The 17,494-nt window shown below is 42.4% G+C and overlaps 1 long non-coding RNA gene across 3 annotated transcripts in view; it reads left to right on the top strand.

Moving 5' to 3' along the window:
• Positions 1–17,494, top strand: part of LOC144473504 (uncharacterized) — a 95,862-nt gene that overhangs the window by 42,225 nt on the left and 36,143 nt on the right. Inside the window, exon 3 of one of the 3 annotated variants that reach the window (XR_013494598.1) lies at positions 16,963–17,070. The exons of the other annotated variants lie outside the window; for them this stretch is intronic. This is a non-coding gene — a long non-coding RNA (uncharacterized LOC144473504). Of the gene's footprint in view, positions 1–16,962; positions 17,071–17,494 lie in introns of those variants that run through there. 3 annotated transcript variants of the gene reach the window in all.

Below are 17,494 nucleotides of genomic sequence, written 5' to 3'. Positions count from 1 at the left end.
CCCGCCGAGAGGAACACCGGCCGGGGGATTCTGCATCTGGGTCTCTCTCTCTCTCTCTCTCTCTCTCGACTTTTGTTCGACCCTCCTCGGCCGGTTTTGGAAGGTCGATGGCAGAGAGCGCCGCGTCTGTGCACCTTGAGCTCTCTAGGAACTGTCGTCCCTTTTCCAGTTGGCCGGTGCAATCTCCGGCTAACGCGGGGCTATTTATTGAGAGCTGCGCTTATTCGAGTATTTATTTTATTCTGCTCGAGTTTCTTCGGGTTTTGGGTTAATGAATATAAAGTATTATAATAATGAAATATTAATATCTTAGTCAACCGAATAGAGAGATCTCTTTCCGGTTTGTTTGAGATCGTTCGATGACCGGGAGCGGAGACATTTTTACCCTAATCGCAAATTTTGTAGTTCCTTCTTATATTTCTTGTATATTTTTATATACATTGAATTTCATACATATTGAATTTCTTAGAGAATTCATTGTAGAATTTCATACGAGTTGATTTCCTTATAGAATTTCATGCAAGTTAAATTCCTTACGAGTTTCTTCCAAAAATTTCAATTAATCGAATTACACAGTGTAATTTTCCAAAACCTAAAAAATATCATAAAATTGCAATACTTAATTCGGTTAATTCCAAATTAGGGTTTATTAATTTTTTTCATACGATTTTCCCCTTTCTTCTAACCCTATTTACAACTTATATACTAACCTAAAATTAGAGAATCGCCAATTAAACGTTCCTGCTTTCCTCAGTTTTCGTATCGCACAGTTTGAGGTTAGAAATTACTTTTCTAAGTTTTTCCACGTCGGTGGCGCCGTTCCTCGCGCGTCCGACCCTTAGCGGCGCGTACACGAAGCTTTCAAATATATTTAAACACCCATTTCCAATAGATATTGTGCAGAGCTCGATCGTATCATCGTCTCCAGTTTCGCGAGCATATGTCAGGTTATGTCGCAACCGCGTTCGCCCGCATTCGCGGCGTAAACATAACCTCCCGGTCGCCTCGCCGCCCATTGACCATCGCCAAGGTACACACGCGGAGATACCCTGCTCCTTCCCTTTTTTTCTCTCCCTTTTCCGGACGGTCGTTATCTCGTCGTCGATATCGCATGATCGATCAATTGCGCCGCAGTGAGGAGCCCCGCGCGCCGCTGACAGCTGTGTTCGACCAGGATCGCGCGCTCCGACGAGAATAAAAAATGATAATTCGAGGCGTAATAGCCGGCCAGTTGCTTCCTGCGCGGAACGACACTTCGCGGAGCGGGTTAACCCTTTCGGTGCAGGACGACGATGCGTCGACGTTCGCCTGCGCTCGAGAGATGTGCCGTCGATGTCGCGAGAGAGCTATGCCTTGAAATAATATCATAGTAATAGGTTCAAACTTGTTGCAACGTGGTTGAAAATATTTTTTTTGTTATATTGTATGGCAGTTGGTGCAGAGGTTCTGGAACAATAAGGGAGAAACTCGACTCGGGATAGTTTCTTCGTAAATGGTAGACAAACGTCGGACAGCTTTCATTGTTTTATTAAAAATTATTAAAAATGAAGCATTTCATTTTTAATAATTGTTCATTTTTAATAATAAAAATGTCGCACAACAGCGACTGTCGCCTCTCTCGCTCGCTACTCCTCCAGTCGAACAAAACACCATAGTGACTCTCAGTTGCCTCTCATCCTCAAAGGGTTAACCACCGCAGCAAAATCTTTGGAACAGCAAATATAAATAATTTATCTCGCGTAGAAATTTATTGCTCGCGAGCAACGGTTAACCGAGGCAACTGTGACAGCGATAGGATATCCCAAGGGTTTAAATAAACAAAGAAGACCACGATTTCACGAACCTATAATAATTTCCATGCTAGCGGATCCATAGAAAATGCGTTTCGACACGGGGTCTACGCAACCATAAAAGCCTCGAGACGGCTCGGGTCGCCGAAGAGGAATAATAATTCCGTTTCGGGAGCGGGTTCCAGGCCGGGCCGGGCCCGGGCCGGGTGGATGCAGCTTTCCTATTGCATAAGCTTAGCGATACCACCTCAATGGATCCACGGGTGCACCTTCCCGACCTACCATCCATGCGTCTCGAAATACCAAAAGAAAGTGGCACGTGCACGGAGGAGCCACCGCGCCGCGCAGACGGCCCAACAAAGTGGTCCCTTTCTGTGGACATCTGTTGGAGGCTATCGACGCGGCCAAATTAATGCACTTTTTCCACGGTTCGACGGCACGAGCCCGGAGAACGAGAGTAAGAGAGAGAGAGAGAGAGAGGCAGAGTGATAGAGAGTGAGAGAAAGAGAGAGGCAAAGAGTGGCAGAGTGAGAGGCAGAGAGAGATAGCGAGAGCCAGGAGGCCAGAGAAAGAAAGGGAGAAAGGGCCAGGAAGATAGCTAAAGGAAGAGCAAGGGTTAAACGGAGAGTGTGAGAGAGTGAGAATCAAAGCGAGATGTAAAGCGATAGATAGAAAGATAGATAGATAAATATTAGGTTGATGCACATGGATTTTTAAACATGGCGGATTTTTAACCGAGTATATAAAACTGCCCACCTTTTTCCAAAAGCTATTGATTTAATCAACATGTACCCCATTCGTTTCAATACACTTTTCTCAACGAGAGTTTAATTCATAGATGCCTGTCTTCAAGAAATTCTGATTTTTCGGATCAATAAACTATAGTATGCAATCCTTTCAGACTGTCTCCATTCACAGTTTTATATTTGCTTTTTTACATTTCTAGGCCATAAAAACTACGCATACCTCGTACAAAACAATTGCGAGATCAAACAAAGTAAAATGTAAAATTTTATAAAATATAGATCTTTCGCCAGCCGACTCTATCGCTAGGGTCAAAGAGACAGCGAAACGAAGAGCAAGAGTCGCAGAAGAAGAGCTAGAATCAGAGAGGAAGAGAGAGAAAGAGAGAGACAAAGAAAGAGCAAAAGACAAAATTAGAAGAAAAGCAGGAACAAGAGAGCCAGAAAGTAAAAGCTAGCTAAAGATCCTGAGGAAGAAGAAGAGCTAACAATAAAGAAAGAAAAAGAGAGAAAGAGAGAGAGAACCAAAGAAAGAGCCAAAGACAGAACCAGAAGAAAAGCAAGAACAAGAGAAAAGCTAACTAAAAAGTAAAAGCTAACTAAAGATCCTGAGGAAGAAGAAGAGCTAGCAATAAAGAAAGAAAAAGAGAGAAAGAGAGGGAGAACCAAAGAAAGAGCCAAAGAGAGAATCAGAAGAAAAAAAAAGAACAAGAGAGCCAGAAAGTAAAAGCTAGCTAAAGATCCTGAGGAAGAAGAAGAGCTAACAATAAAGAAAGAAAAAGAGAGAAAGAGAGAGAGAGAGAACCAAAAATAGAGTCAAAGACAGAACCAGAAGAAAAGCAAGAACAATAGAGCAGGAAGAAAAAGCTAGAGATCCTAAGAAAGAACAAGAGCCAACAAGAAAGAAAGAAAAAGAGAGAGAGGAAGGGCATAGAAGAAGGATAGCCAGAGATGCATCCGCATCCCCCTTCCGTGTTTCTTTGGGCGCGCGGCGGCGCTCGCACACACCTAGCAGCCGGTAGCATCTGCCGCCGCCGCTGCTTTCGATGAAGTGATTTCGTGGCATTGTGCACCTTTTTCTCCGTCCGACCTCCCCCATTCGTTTTGGTGTGGTGTCGTGTCCCGCTCCAGGGTGCTGCTGCTGCTGCTGCTCCGCTGCTGGGAGGGATCGAAAAATTTAGATTAGGCGCAGGTAGCCGTGGGCCCTGTACACCTACTTTCCAGCGAGCGGCTGCGCGGCTTCAGCTTCGTGGCTGCCCTCTTCCTCCTGGCCGCAACGCGATGCACAGAGGACTGAATAAGAGAAGTTCAGTGACGGCACACAGAAATTCATTTTATTGTGAAATTAATTTTTTGAAATCGATGAAGGATTTGTTTGATTTTGGAGAGATCTGTTGTGGATCTTGGAAGCGAAGAAATTAATGCTTTATAGCGTCTGTTAGCTCACTTTAGCGACTCTTTGCGTATCAACCCTTTACTCTCGAAAACCCTTTAACTTACAATGACGCCTCAGAGGCGTCGTAACTTTATCGGGCCAAACTTGAATAAGACGCCTCAGAGTCGTCGTAAGGCTATCGGGCCAAACATGAATATAAGACGCCTCAGAGTCGTCTTTGTACAGTTTCGAACGCTCAGCCAAGATGTTTGTACCCTGCACGCGAACGACCTCGATGTCGCTTTTGGCCAGCAAAGTTGGAAATTAAATCGTAAGACAAGGGGTTAATGCTTTATAGCGTCTCACTATAGTGACTCTTTGCGTATGAACCCTTTGCTCTCGAAACCATTTTATCTATAATTCCCTGATTCTTCTATTTTACCAGAATATGTGTTACCTATTATCTAAATCCCTATTACCTATTACTTAACTATACCTAATTATCTAAAAGGTTAAAAGAAAAAGTGTGGACTCGGTTATTTCGACCAAACTTGGTAGGTTCGTCGTTAACGACCGATAGCAAGGTGTCGAAAGGGTTAAAAGTTACAACAACGCTGCAATCGAATGCCGTTGAATATCTCGAGTTCATTGTGCGAGGCGCGATTCGACGGGACCCGTCGCGTCGTCCATCGTCAGCTTCCTCCTTTCTTTCCGTCGCGGCTCCTTGTCTGCGGCGGCGGCGCGCCGCTCGTCCGTCTCGTTCTCTCGATAAAATCGGGCAAAGGGAGTGGGGGGACCCCGCGCGCCGGTGGTGTAGAGACAGCTTCCTTTGCGCGTGCACACGGCGCGCACACGGGCCCCGGAGAGGAGCAGCCCGGACGGGGCCCGACTCCTCCGGTCGTATTGCAGCTGACACGCACGTGGCACGTGGCCCGTTGCACCGGGCAGACGGACGCGCGCGCGCGCGCTCTCTCTCTCTCGTCTGCACCGCCGTATATTTGCCGAGAAGCCACGAAAAGGTGAGCCGGCTTCTTCCAGGATACTTTCGACCTATCGACCCCCTTCTCGTTACGGCGACGCTCCGCGCGAAGCTCTAGGCCGGACAGATGCGTTCCGGAAACACTCCGATGCGCCGCCGCGCCGATTCTCGGTTCTCCTTGTTTCGGCGGGCCCCCGGTGTGTTCCCCTTGGCGCGAGCCGATCCTTTAACCCTTTCCACTCTGAGGCACCGCTACAAATTATTCTATCACGTTCCAAAATCATTTTTATGCTAACAAAGTTTAGATTAACTCTTTGCACCCTTCGTACTAAAATTGTTATATAACGTTCCGAGATCATTTTCACACCTTACCGTCAAAGTTTATATTTAAAAGCTATGTTAAAAAGCGAAACTATCACAAGAATAAATTTTATATGAAGAAAAGTGTGCTCTGTTGCATGAAATAAAAATACTATAAAGCCGGAGAAGTTATTCTAAATTTACAGCTAAAATTGTTTCGAGCGCAAAGGGTTAATTATAAATAAGGAAACTATTGAAACGTCAATTTATTATTCTTAATTCATTAAAACGAAAGACGAAAAGCTTGCTTGCTATTCTTTACGATTACCATTAGGTAAAGGATTATTATGTTATAAATATTATCTCGCTAAACTGTGGATTTTGGCGAAGTAAAATGTCTCTGCTTCGATAATTACATTTAATAACGAATAAATAAATATTACGGTAATAATAATAATAATAATAATAATAATAATAATAGCCCGTCAATCGAATTAAAACCCAGATGTAATACTGGAGGAAAAAAGGATAATAATAATAATAATATTTTAACCCTTTGCACTCGAAGTCACTTTCACAGTAAATCTAAAACAATTTCTCCAGCTTATAACATTTTCATTTTATATAACAAAGTGCACTTTTATCGCATACGAAACTGATTCTTGTTACTCGTACCAGCAGTTCCATTATTTAACAATCTTTTAAATCTAACTTTGTTGTTATAAAAATTATCTTGTGACGCGATGGTTCAATTTTAGTCGTGCCTTAGTGTCACCAACGTCGAGTGCAAAGGGTTGATTACAAATTACTATAAAATTATTGTATTATTATATTATTATTGTATTATTGTATTATATTCCGAGCGTCGATCTCGGAAACCGCGAAGCGGTAAAAATTAGAGAGTCGTCCATTAATTGTTCGCGACATCGTCGAGAGAGAGAGAGAGAGAGAGAGAGAGAGAGAGAGAGTCGGAGGAGGAGGAGGAGGAGGAGGACATCATAAGGACAACGATAGGATCGCCGGCTCGTCGTCCTCGCCGTCCGCGCAGCAGCCTCTCTATCTCGCGACGGTATTTTCTTTCGTCGGCGACTAGACACGAGCTAAGCACAAAAAGACTCAGGGATCCGATACACAGGCCCCGCGCATCGCGTCGCGTCGCGCGGTCCCAGAGATCTCTCGCGGCGGTTTCTCTCGCGGATCTAAGCGTTCTACGAATTTTTCGAGAGTAGCGCCGATCCGCGCCAGATAAAACCGCGCGTCGCCGACGGGGGATCCTGTTTCCCGCTTGTGTGTTTATCTTTCGAAGGATTGCATAATCCGTGCGCGTAACGGTTAGCCGAAGGCGCGCGCGCGCGGTTTATTCGATTATTGACCGTGTTTTGTTCCGCGAACGTGGGTGAACGTAGGTGAACGTGGGTGAACGTGGGTGAACGTGGGTGAACGCGGACGATTTCCCCCCCAAGGTGTGTTCCTCACCTACGTGTGCGATCCTCTTGGGTGGTCGCGACGCGCGACGCGACGCGGTCGTATTTTTATCGGAGAGCACTCGGCGAATATTTTTCCGTCGTCGTGCGGGAATCGCGGTGACTGGCACGAATCCGTAAAAGAAGGGATCAAACCCGAAACAGAGGCGCTCGGTTCTCGAAGGCGGCAGGCGGCATGGCTCGATGGTTATCTGACTTCCTGTCCGTTCCCTCGCTCGCCCTTCGCGGCCGAAAGGGTGGCCGCGCCAGAAACCGAGAGGACAGAGGAGGAGCAATAAAAGCTCGCCGAAATAAATACAAAAGATAATCGACGCCTTGCCGCGTTCTTCCACAATGTGGCGTTCGAGGGGCCCCGGCGAAAGTTGATTACAAAAAGTTTGCGCAAGGTGTAGGATTTCTATATGTGTTAGATGGTCGACCCTTTGCACTCTTAGTAATAATATAAACTCTTAGAACTAATTAGAAATCTGGAATAACTTTGTGGATTTTGTTGAACGTACCGCGTTTTCTTTCTGCGAAGCCAAGTTCCGCGTGATGCTTGTTCACTTGTTCTGAACCTCTTTTGTTTCTCTATACTACTCTCTATACTGTCTTTTGAATAAAAACCATGCGCGTCTTACGGCCTGTGAAAAAATCCTTTTTAATCGAAGCGATTCACAACCCAAAAACATCAGATTTATAGTGTTTCTATTTTGTGTGATAAAGTGCATTTTAGGCACACGATATTGATCCTCGTGACTCGATTGCATTCTATAAAGGTCTAAGAGTACGATGCCACACGAATCGCATTCGGATTCATTCGAATTTCAGTTTCGCTGCTATTGAAAGTATTAAAATTATTTTGCAGCTATTGAAAGTATTAAAATTATTCTGTAACAGCTATTAAAAGTATTAAAATTATTTTGTATCAGCTATTAAAAGTATTAAAATTATTTTCTAGCTATTGAAAGTATTAAAATTATTTTCTAGCTATTAAAAGTATTAAAATTATTTTGTAACAGCTATTAAAAATATTAAAACTATTTTGTAACAGCTATTAACAGTATTAAAATTATTTTCTAGCTATTGAAAGTATTAAAATTATTTTGTAACAGCTGTTACAAGTACCAAAATTGTTTTCCACCTATTAAAAATACAGCTATTAAATGTACCAAAAATTAAATTATTAAACCGTAAAATATGCAGCTATTAAAAGTACCAAAAATTATTTTGCATCCATTAAAAGCACTATGATAATTTTCTAGCTGTTTTAAAAGTATTAAAATTACTTTCTATCTATTTTAAAAGTACTAAAATAATTTTCTAGCTATTTTAAAACTACTAAAATTATTTTCTAGCTATTATAAAAGTACTAAAATTATTTTCTAGCTATCTTAAAAGTTCTAAAATTATTTTCTATCTATTTTAAAAGAAGCGCTGCAGCTCGCGTTCTCCGTCGAACGCGCTCGCCGAGACACGGCCAGGCCAGCGCGCACTCGATCCTCTCGACGTTCTCCGTGGCATATAAACCATCGACGATGGACCCCAGCGATTCATACATTTCCTATATAATTAATATATTTTAGCGGTGGCACCGGCCATCGGCACATAGCACCGAGGACGACGGCCGCGCAGATGCCCGACAGATGGTTTACGACAGGAGCAGCGGTAAAGCTATTTTTCAGGAAACCGTGCTAACGCGAGCCATTAGTATCGCGGACGGGAACTATCTTTTTTCCTTCTTTAGAATCTTCCGTTTTCGGCCTCGATGTAAAAACGCTCTTTTCAGAAGAATGAATTGTTAATTCTGAATCAATCTCGGCGCGTTATCGCTGATTACTAACGTTAGATATTTGATACAATTTTGCACACTCTTCCGTGAGGGAGAATTTTACTCCCTTAATACATATTTAATTAGAAGCGGTCGATTTAAGCGGTCAATAAAGCTTTTAACCCTTTGACTACTGTTGGCGCCTATTGGCGTCCGAAACGTGTTGGCTTTCCGGTACTCTAGGCGCCAATAGGCGTCAAGATCAAATTTCGCCCCCGTTTATTATTAAATTTGATTAATTATATATTGCGTAATATTTATGTTATATGTTGAAAAAAAGCTTAAAATTATCATTCACTTCAAGTAATATTGGTTTAATGTAATAGAATTCGATATTTTGAATATTTTAATATACTTCCTCAGAAAATGCATGTCTAACGAAAAACTACGGCCATGCCAAAGTCTGCCGTAGTCAAAGGGTTAAGTGTAAATGCTATTCTGTATTTTTCAGTTGAAATTAAAGTCAGTCCTTTGGTTACTAATATTTCAGCGCAGAAGTAAATGCAGAGATGCTGTAAATATTAATTCCAATAATTCTTTAAGAAATTATTGCTATCGAAGATCGTGTAGTTTAGTGTTACTGTGAAGGTAAAGATATTGCAAAGGGTTAATTCCATTTCACAGGAATTATGCGCTTTGTTGCACAGTATGGAAATAGCCAAGAAAATCATTTCAGATTTATAGTTAAAAAATGTCTTCGAGCGCAAAGGGTTAAAACATCGTCGCTTGTTAAAAGAGGATACGAGACATAGACTGACGTCACAGAAACATTTCTCACATTTCTCCGAGAATAATTTCGCGAGCAGGAAAAAGAAATTTCGTTCAGCCATGAAAGTCGGAGCCATCGAATTTCCCCCAGAAAGCGATCGCGCTTCCCCTTTTCGGCGTGCCGCGAGAGAGGTGTCCTGCTCTCTCTCTCTCTCTCTTTCTCCCTCTCTGTCCCGGGGCCCGACATCTGTCGGTCCCGTAGACTCTCTCGAAGCCCGGCTGCGATTCTCGCCTCGGAATATGCCGGGGCAAATCAACGCCGCCGAAGAAACAAAGCGAGAGAGACACGCTCGAGTCGTTAACGCTCGCCTCCTCCTCCTCCTCCTCCTCCTCTTCTTCGGGGTCTCTTACCCACTTAGCCGCGTCGATATATTTTCAAGATTAATTTTCTTACGCATTTTATATTGATCATACTCAGTCTAGTTCTTTGAACCCCTTAAACAAGGCAGGATTTTCTCGCAAATAAAGTTTTTCGTAACTAAATTATCATTCTCTCTTAATATATATTTTTTCTGTATATCTATATATAGTATAGATAGAATATATATTATTCTGATATATATTACATAGAATACCCTCAGGTATTCTGAGAATATTTATTGTTGAATAAATTGCTAGTATCTATTAATTACATATACTTTTCTCTTAATGTATTGTATATACACACTTTCACTTTAACCCTTTGCACTCGAGTGGTGACTCTGAGGCACCACTGAAATTGTTCTACCGCGATCCAAGATCATTTTTATATCAACAAAATTTAGATTTTTAAAAATTGTTAAGTAGGTATGAGTCACAAAAACCAATTTCGTATGTATAAAAGTACACTTTGTTGCATAAAATGGAAATAATATGAGCTAGAAAATTATGTCAGATTTACAGATAAAATAACCTCGAGTGCAAAGGGTTAATCGTTTACTATAATAATTAATAAAACAATTGCGTAAAGCACGACGAAACATTCGCGAAAGCCCGAAAGGTTAACCCTTTGCACTCGGAGCCATTTTACCTGTAAATTTGAAGTAATTATTCTACTTCGTGGTATTTCCATTCTATTCAACAAAATAAATAAAAATTTATTCCCGTGACTCCTACCAACAGTTTTACTACTTGACAATCTTTCTAATCTAAACCTTATTGTTGCAAGAATTATTTTTGAATGAAATGGAATAATTTTAGCGGTGCCTCAGAGTCACCACTCGAGTGCAAAGGGTTAATAATTCTTCCAGAATTAGTCTAAATCGTACAAAGTTTCTGAACATCTTACCCACAAATATTTAGACATAAATCGTAAGAGAAGTATTTGTATTGTAAGATGTGAAATTGCCATTTCGAGGCAATGAGCTAAAAACGGGGCCAACGACGTTCATTCCCCGCGTCGCGTATTATGGTTGCTGGATAATGGAGCATCGATCCCTGGATCCCGGCTGGATGATCCGCGCGCGAAAGAGGAGAGAAGAGAGAGAGAGAGAGAGAGAAGGTGGGAGAAGTCGCGTGTATCGGGGGATCGAATGTGTCGAGTTCTCGTTGTTCGGCCCGCGGGCACGAGAGAAAGAGAAACGAAAAACGGAAGAGAGTTCCGCGAAGAGAATGGGTGGGGGCGAGGGGTTGAGAGGGCCTGGCACGTGACCGGAAGGCGGGGGGGCAAAACGGCGCACGCGCCGTCGTCCTCCACCTGGTGCATCACCTGCTGCCCCCTGCTTAAGCCTCCCTGCCTCCGCCTTTCCTCTCACTTCGCCTCACTTCACCTCACTTCGTCTCACTTCGCCTCACTTCGTCTCTCCTCCTCCTTCATCCTGTCCGATCCTACGCTTCTCATTTTTTTTTCTTCGACCTCGCCTCCTCCTCCTCCACCTCCTCCCTCTATTTCCGTGTACTCTCCATCCCTCGTTCACTTCACCACCATCAACCACCTAGAACCACTCGACGTTAAGCTCCTTGTTCGTTTGCGATCCTCCTGATTCCTTTCTCTTCTGTCTCGCCCGGTTTTAAATTAATCCGCGGTCTCGCGCCAACCGCCCGCCCCGATTAAACAGCGCCGCCGTCGCGCCGCGACGCCACCCCCGCGATACAGACCCTCTCTAGGGAGGGCAGAGCGGCGCGATAACTGTGTCAAGAGGCGGCGGACTCGGTCGCGGCGTCGCGCGGCGAGCCGTGGCGATATTTTCTACGCGGTTGTAGCGATGGAACACGCTGCTCTCTCTCTTTCTTTTTTTTTCTCTCTTCTCTCTTTCTCTCTCCTGTTTTTTTTCTACGAGCGATTGACCAAACGTTGCCTCTATGATATGGTTACATTTACATTGCGTTTTATATGTTGAAATATATTATATATTGTACTACACTGTATATTACACTGTGGTATATTGTGTACTGTACATTATTATATTACAATAAATTGTATACTGTGTTATCTTGTACATTGCACTGTACTCTATATTATATTATGTGATATATCGTATACTGTATATTATACTATAATGTATTGTATATTGCATTACACTGTATATTACACTGTGCTATATTGTGTACTGTTTACTATTATATTATAATATATTGTATCCTGTGTTGTCTTGCATATCACGCTGTACTGTATATTATATTATGTGGTATATCGTACACTGTATATTATATTATAATGTATTGTATATTGTGTACTGTATACTATTATATTATAATAAATTGTATGCTGTGTTATCTTGCATATTGCACTGTACTCAATATTATATTATGTGGTATATCGTATACTATATATTATATTAGAATATATTGTATATTGCATTAACACTGCATATTATATTAGAATGTACTGTATATTGCATCAACACTGTATTATACACTGTGCTATATTATATACTGTATATTATTATATTACAATAAATTGTATCCTGTGTCATCTTGCATATCACACTGTACTGTACATTATATTATGATATATTCTATGTTGTACTATATTGTATGTCACACTGTACTGTACAAAATATTACAATACATTGTACACTATACCACACTCTATATCATACTATACTGCACATCACATCACAATGTATCCTATACTATACATCGCTAAAGATATAAACTGTACAGTATTTCTCATCGAACACAGTCCACAATCTTTTCGCTTAATTTCACCGAAATTAAATCTCTCACTCTTTGAACAAAATTTGGCCGATCGGCCGACGACGAGCAAGGAAATTGAGGTTCCGCGTCGCGTCGTTACTCATCCTGTCCTTCGTGGATTCTACGAAGCCAAGGCGGCATTGATGTGGAAGGCGATATACTAGTTATCCGATCGTATCTATTCGTTGTCCGAGCTAGTCGAATGATAAATTACAGATAGATAGATAAATTACGAGAGAGAGAGAGAGAGAGAGAGAGAGAAAGGTAGTTCTTCGAAGCCTCTCGTCTCCAGCCCGAGCGGATTCCGGAATACTACAGCCATCACCTGCCACGCACCCCCTGTCGAAGAGTACCATCCGGGCTTCTAGCGGATGGCCCGAGCCGGGAGCCCGACGCTCGACAACGTCGGCTCTTCCCTCTTTCGCCGATCGGCGTTTAATTACAGACGGCGTCCGCTACAGCCTTCGCGCTCTTTCAGGAAACTATCAGAAAACTATCAGAAAACTTTCGGAAAAACTCTTCCCGGAACGGAAGAATTTATTTTTTCCTCGGCCCAAAGCTACAGGAGTTGAAGTTGGAAGCTCTCCGTCACCCGCCGTACACGCCGGACCTTGCCCCCACTGACTATCGTTTCTTTCAAAATTTAAACAACTTTTTCTCCGGAAAAAAAATTCAACTCCGCGCAGGCTGTCGAAATGGCGTTTCGAGAGTTCATCGACTCCCTTGATCCAGGCTTCTACAACAAATTAATAAATGAGTTGCCTCTAAAATGGCAAAAGTGTATCGAAAATATGGGTGCATACTTCGATTAAAAACAAAAAGTTTCTATTGCAAAAAGATAAAATTCAAATTTAAAAAACGCGAATTCAATTATGTCTATTTTTTTTTTCGCTCCATTTCATAGTTGACAACCTAAATTAATAAGGGTTCTACGCGACGGAAGAGTCGCGTTTCGCGCGAGGGCGAATCGAAGTCGCGCACGGGGCGTGGATTTTATTGGGTCGATACGTTCTCGAGAAATGCCGTCAGTGTACAGCCTCGATAGAGCCGGAGCGCGCTCCGGACGGTTTTATACGCGGCGGAGACCAAGCGATCATCGCGGCGAGATAAAACCGGCGTAAATGTAATATCATATTCGCCTCATCTATGCCATAAAACGAAACGGCGGGGGACCGTGTAATTGTACGGCGGGAGCGGGAGCGCGCGACATTAAGGAGCCGATAAATGACTCTTTGTCAAAGACCGCACAATGTCTTCCGTTCACGGAATTATAGCGCTACGAGAACAAAGACAACTCTCTACGCCGCCGCCATTACCGTATCGATCTCTCGCTCGTGTCAGGACCTCCTCGTCCGACGATCACTTTCTTGCCGATCTAAATCTGCCGCGCAGCGACGAACTTTTATTTATTTTTATTTTATTCAGTGGCAGGATTTACTGTTTTATTCTGCGTTGTGGTTGGCCGAGGATTTTATGGTCATTTTTAGGGTAAATATTAGTAGGTTGGAGAACGTTGACATTGTTACAGTAATTTAATGATTATTATTAATATAAATATTAATATAAATATAATATAAATAATATATTATTATATATATATAACTTGTTGAAATTACTCAAAACGTAGTTAAACACTAAAACAAGGGTGGTAAAAGAACCAGTAATACAAATTTAAGAAACATTTATTCTTATAACTGTTAAATTCAATTTTACGAGGTCGTCTTCAAGACGGTCTTTACAAATAAGAAAATACATTTTTGCAAAATGCAATCTAATTTGACAAATATCTTTATAAAAGTTCTATATAGTATTTACTATTTTTATTCATTTAAATATATTTAAATATTAATTGATATTATATCGTAACTATATCAATTGTATTAAATATATTCTATCATACGCTATGTCAATTACATCAACTATAATATAGCATGGTTATACCAGTGTCCGAATACTCTTTCCAGCCACTGTACATCGTAATTAAACATAAATCGCCCCTCTAAGAATAATAAGGAAGACACAGAGAACGATCCAAAGATTTTTGACCACGCTAAATTATAAACAATCATAAGCAAACATAAAAATGTGTATTAGAGACGGCCAAATTTTCTCGCAAGATTCTTAGATGAATCTTTTTTGTAATAATAATTTTTAATTTTTATTATTGGATAAATGGTAGCGAGGATTCTCGCTCGCCTGTCGCGGAATTATCAGGCCGAGTCAAGATACCAGGTAGAAACACACGGTGCTGCTTGGTGCGGCTTCGATGGTGTTCGACGCGATGGCGGGGCGCACAAGGTGGCAGATGCGGGCCCCTTCAGCCAGGGCGTACGGGGCGCACGGGGCACCGTGTCTACTATACGCAGGCAGGCAGGCAGCCAGCCAGCCAGCGCACGCGAAAGAGAGAGCTACGGGCCAAGATGAATTCAAGGTCCAGGTGGTGCGGCACCATGCGTTCCGTGACGCTTTGTATTAGGGTGTCCCAGAAGTTTCTTCCTTTTTTTCTTAAATGCGAAATCTGTAGACGATATATTTGTTGCTTATGGTTGATTTATTGAACCGTTGCGTTCTATTAACCGTACTATTTTCTTCACAGTTACAAGGATGAGCACTTTTTCTATTCTAACAATTTGTTAGATGGAAATAGAGAAATATTTATTTCGTTCGTCCACGTTTACTTAAATGGTTAAATATCGATGACAAGAGGACGGAATTTTATTCTGGCATAAAAGAACGAAATAACATTTTTCCTTAACACGATATTAATATAAATCGTCGAGCCAGACTCGTCAAAATACGGCAAAGGGTTAACACGTTCGTCGTTGACAATTAGACACTAAAATCCCCGCATAATTAAAGCAATTTAATTTAATTGAAATAAAACTAAAAAGTTCCGATTTTTCATAGGGGATGACGTTAGAACTCTGTCGCATTCGAAAAATCATAGTTATTATACTATATTATACTATAACATAGTTATTATACTATATTATACTATAACATAGTTATTATACTATAGAAATATTTCGCTGCGATCCGGTTTGCTTCAAAAGTCGCGCGTTTTAAAACTCTCGAGGGTCTTGCATATCGCGGCGCGGAAAATACTTATGGGACACCCTAATAGGGATCGACGGAAAGACGTGTTCGCGGCGGAAAGGCCCGGGGTAAGCTAGCCGGGTAGAGCTAGCTAGCCGGCTCGCTACCGAGCCGAGAGAGATCATTGTCCTGATCGCGACAATCTGGCGCGTCTCGCGTTCCAGCGCTATGCCAACGATGCCCTCTGCCAAATCGACCTCTTCCACAAATGCGGGCGTCGATGCGAGAAAAGAAACGCCGGTACAAATAGCCCCTAACCCGGTCCCGGCCCGTTAATAACGCGCTAGCCTCGTACGCCGGCTTAACCTCCGCCCAGACACCCTACACCACCCTACACCCTATACTAACCCCTTCCCCAGACGCGTAAGAGATCAGAAATCTTCCAACGATCGTTTGGCTTTCGTCGTCCGAAGCGTGGAACGTCGCCGACAGGAAGGTCTCTCTCTAAATTGTTTAACAATGTACCAGTGACCTTTTTTCGCGCGTAGGTTGGGTCTGGGAACTTCTAAGGATTTTGTTCTAGGGAATTTATTTGGTAAATTCAGACGGCAATGCATTTTTGCGGAGACGCATTTTAACCTTCTTAAAAAGCTCACAAAAGCCAAACGAAAAGCAATATTTACATAATTGAAAAAGCATTAAGGACGAAAAAGTGTATTAAGGACAAAATTGAGAATGAAACAGCGACACCAATTTTTCTATATTCATTGGAAATTAAATAAATAACAAAGGTATAAATAAAGATATAAATTAATTAATCGAAAGGTATAAATTAATTAATCGAGAAGTAAATTTTCGCTACGGTAAAATAGCGTCATTTGTTTCTTTGTATTCCGAGCCGAATTGCTGATATAAATATTATAAATTCAATATTAATCTACAGCTTTCTTTTTATAATATATAATTCTCTGTATAATGATTTAGTAAATTGTGGTATAATTAAAGACACGAGCTTAATACCAGCAAAATTTCACAGCGATATAATAATCATTATCTCAATTTTACTATGTACAACAAGGCCACCAATTTGTTCAAGATTTATCATTAAAATCTTCCAAGTGCTAAATTTAGGATCAAGCCCTCGATCGAACAGTAAGAAAAGGTTGCACGCGCGCGCGCACACGTTTGCCTGTGTATTTCGGCCGGCGTGGCATGCCGAGTTTGATCAACGCGTACAATAACGCGTGGGTCGCAAAAAAAAAACGGCCGGCATCGCCTCGCGGCGTATTTATATCCGCGCGGCCCGGTTTAATCGTGATCGCGTAAATTGAACAATTTAAGAACAGGATCTGGGACAGCGCGCTGCTCCCTTTTCGCCGGAGGTCGCGACACCGAGGGGTTTATCCGATTCAGGAATGCTAAAAATAATGAAGCCGGCGCGGCGAACGAGCGTCGTCGTTTATGACGACGACGACGACGACGACGGTGTCGCGCGAGGCCGGCCCGCGTAACCGTTCCATTGTTCCTTTGCTAATGAATGACTGTTCTTTTCTGTTGCAGGTAAGTTTACCCCGCGACTTGACGCGCGCACCAGCCGGGGAGACACCTATGTGACGTGAGTAACCATTCACACACCCGGTCGCCGTCCGCAGCGATATATCCTCCGTTCTCGGAATACTTTATTGCCGCACGAATGACGTATGCAAAGGCGCACACACACGGGAGGACAAGGTGTGTGCGCGCGCCCGTGCTCGGAGCCTCCTCTCTGCTCACCTTCATTCCCGTGCGCGACTTTTCACCGATCGACGCGCGCGCTCCATTCAGTATTTTCGGCGTCGACGACCTCCGCGTCGATCGCGCCTCGCCTCGCCTCGCTGCGACCACGCGATTCGTACTACGGGCGGATCACCCCGCGAATCAACTGCGTTTGATCAGAATAAATCATAGACAATAGACTCGTAGACAAGGTTTTGGCTGTTCGTATATGGAAATATGTCGCACAGTGTTTTGGGCAATGGAAAAAGATCGAAAAATTAGCGTTTATTTTTAATGCTATAATCGTGATCCAGAGCCTTTATTCATATATAAATAA

This window comes from Augochlora pura, chromosome 7 (genome assembly GCF_028453695.1).
Source record: "Augochlora pura isolate Apur16 chromosome 7, APUR_v2.2.1, whole genome shotgun sequence".
NCBI classification, from domain to species: domain Eukaryota; kingdom Metazoa; phylum Arthropoda; class Insecta; order Hymenoptera; family Halictidae; genus Augochlora; species Augochlora pura.
The sequence above is the reverse complement of the archived record's forward strand: the minus strand, read 5'-3'. Positions and strand labels throughout refer to the sequence as shown.